The sequence below is a fragment of the Octopus bimaculoides genome, chromosome 22 (assembly GCF_001194135.2).
Source record: "Octopus bimaculoides isolate UCB-OBI-ISO-001 chromosome 22, ASM119413v2, whole genome shotgun sequence".
In the NCBI taxonomy this organism is placed as follows: Eukaryota; Metazoa; Mollusca; class Cephalopoda; order Octopoda; family Octopodidae; genus Octopus; species Octopus bimaculoides.
In genome coordinates this window covers 17,240,006-17,242,940 of record NC_069002.1, presented here as the reverse complement: position 1 = coordinate 17,242,940, position 2,935 = coordinate 17,240,006, and the positions used below count along the sequence as shown (strand labels likewise).

General features: G+C 34.6%; 1 protein-coding gene and 1 long non-coding RNA gene across 5 annotated transcripts in view; both read right to left on the bottom strand.

Annotated features, from left to right (window-relative positions):
* The window catches only part of LOC106872239 (E3 ubiquitin-protein ligase NRDP1), a 209,249-nt gene extending 207,519 nt beyond the window's left edge, over nucleotides 1–1,730 (bottom strand). For all 4 annotated transcript variants that reach the window (XM_052975811.1, XM_052975809.1, XM_052975812.1 and 1 more), the window contains exon 1: nucleotides 1,147–1,730. The gene's annotated coding sequence lies outside the window, so the exon portion shown is untranslated. The remainder of the gene's footprint in view (nucleotides 1–1,146) is intronic.
* A 482-nt stretch (nucleotides 1,731–2,212) lies between these two features.
* The window catches only part of LOC128250554 (uncharacterized), a 31,017-nt gene continuing 30,294 nt past the window's right edge, over nucleotides 2,213–2,935 (bottom strand). Inside the window, exon 3 of the long non-coding RNA XR_008266587.1 lies at nucleotides 2,213–2,317. This is a non-coding gene — a long non-coding RNA (uncharacterized LOC128250554). The remainder of the gene's footprint in view (nucleotides 2,318–2,935) is intronic.

Here is a 2,935-nt window from a genome sequence, read left to right as displayed (position 1 = left end):
ACACACACATTATATATATATATATATATATATATATATATATGCATACATACACAAATACTTTCTAGTAGCAGAAGGTTGTTGATGGAATGGAATTAGTCGACAATCAGGAATATAAAAGGAAGGAAGTTCATATAGTTATATGCACGTACACACATATATACGCATTTATAGACACACATGTATATGCATACATATATATATATACATGCATGTTCACACATTTATATATATATATACATACACATAAACATAGAATTATGTATATACGTACACACACACACTATATATATATATGTGTGTGTGTGTGTGTGTTTGCATGTATACACACAAATACATTTATATATTGCAGCAGGTGATAAGTTCATAACATTTATATATATATATATACATTTATACACACGCAAATATACATACATACGTGTTGTAGATGAAGTATGGAAGAAGTATTTGTAAGGAATTAAGATAGAGCGGAATCTAACACACTTTTACTTTTTTACTTGATGTGTCAAACTTGAGAGAAGACAGCATTTCGTGACTGACCCACCATCACAAACTCTCTTGGTGGAGGGGAGGGGACACATGGAACCAAACTTTACAATCAATCAATATAATTTTTGTTTGTTTGTTTGTTTCCGACTGCCTTTTTCTTTCTCTCTTTCCTTAAAAGGAATTTCTTCCTTGTTATTTTTTTCTCTTCCCAACAAACCAACACTAAAGAGAAAAAACAAAAAAAAACAACCAAACTTGAAATTACAGAAGAGGGGAGAAAGAAAGAAAAAGAAAAACTGAGATAAAATTCTAAGTTGCTTCACCTGAAGTCACTAATTAATAAAAGGAAGATCTGAAGGAACACTAAATAACAGAAAATAAACTTCCATTCCTTCCTTATTTTAGAGGGGAAGGAAGGATTCTTAAGACCAGAGTCTAACTTACTGCATATTTGACACTTTTCACTTAGAATAAATAAATATATTACTCAAATGGACAGTGAATGATGAGTAAAAGGTTTCTTAAAACTACTTTTTAAATTTTATTTTCTTCATTCTTTCTTTCATTCTCATTTCTACCTCTCCTTCATTCTTTTTTGCAATTCTTTCTTTCTTTCTCTCTCTCATTCTATCTGTATATTTTTTAAAGACTTACCATTGAGCGATCTCTGGACAATGTAGAAAAAGAGTAGAAGATAATGTTGAGGTACAAGAAGACAAAGTGGGGGTTCGTGAGATGGTGTGGTATTGTTAACCTCGGTAGCAAATCAAAGAGCCGTGATTCGTACAGTGGGTCGCCTTGTAAATAAATGTGTTAGTAGTGGTGCTAGGTAATAATAGTGGTGGTGGTGATGGCGGTACGCAGGATAGATGGAAACGAAGGAAACGGTTTAGGCTGTTGATGTTGTGTGTGGAAGTGATTGCGTGTAGGGAACGTTCGCGGTTAAAGTGCACGGCATTTGGAAGCATTCGTTGAGGTGGAACGGTAGCGAAGTAAATGCCGACGGATGCGATCCTACGATAGCGGCCAGTAAGACAACATAGTAAAGGCAGTAGTACAGCTGAGAACCGCACCACTTGCACAGCATTGGCCTGCACTGGACAGACAGGCAACCAGGCATAAGCTCAAACACACACAAGAGATGGGTTCCACAACAACAGAAGAAAGCCCTCAGCTGAAACCTTCAGCAACCAAACATCAGCAGTGTTGCCAGCAGTGGCGACGCTGCGCGGCGGCGGTGGAAAGTGCTCTTGTCTTCAACGGAGATAACTCCAACCACCTAGTTACCTACTTAATGGTTTTATTAGAACCAGCTACTGCTGTCGCCTGTAGTGGTGGTTGTGATCATAAGAACGATGGTGGTGGTGATAGCAATAGTAGTAACAGTGAATCGGTTCAACAGAGGATTTACTCAGAATTTGAAAGGTGGTTCACAAAGCTAACACAGGGGGAATGCATTTGAGTAAATCCAAGACACACACACACATATAAAATATATAGGGGTGGGTGGGGGAACAATGAAGAGTTTTTACTTCATTTTTGACTTTGAGAAGAAATATATTTTTTACAAATGTTCACTACCTTACAAAAACTATACCAGCTTAGCAAATGACCCCCTCTAAATGCATTAAAAACACCATAATGTATTCAGAACACTATTTCAGAAAATTTTCACCGTTCTCATTGAGCATATAAAAGACAAATTTATATGGGGCAAAATGAGTAAGACAAGATAAGGTAAATTTACCTCTTCAATTCTTCAGAATTACTTTTGCAAACAGATTCGTCCATATCATTATCCAGCTTTAAACATCAGTCAGAAAGGCTAGAAATGCAACAAAATTTTTAAACATCTAGGTCAAATGAAAGAGTATTATGAAAAAATGACACATATGATATTAATAAAACCTGACTAAATTAAAATGCTCATTAAAATGCTTATAGTTTCTTCACTATCTGTTGCAGTGACTCTTTCCCTGATATATTTATGCATCATGCAGTTAAAGAGAAGAAATTATTGAAATTAGTCATTACTCATTTTACCTCGTCTTAGACATAATATTTTGAAAATTATCAAACCAGACATTAGCATGGAAAAAAATTGACTTGGAATCCAACAAAGAAAAGAATACAGTTAAACACCAAAAATTATCTAGATATTTTAGTAGCAACCTCAATTACACCCCCAATCCTCACCCCTAAATCCTAGAATGTCCACTCCTTGTTAATTTTCTGTTTTTTTGGGGTTTTTTTTTTTTTCTAATCGGCATTTAAAATACAGACAATCTGAATCTGTCATTTGTTTCTGTTTATAATTTCAAAATAATTTTTAAAGTCCATATTAAAAAAGTTTTAAAATATTCATGCATACATACAGCCTATTGTGGATTCTGGATCAAAGCACACATAGAGCCAATTAAAATTTTCTCTCTTTTTGGTATTT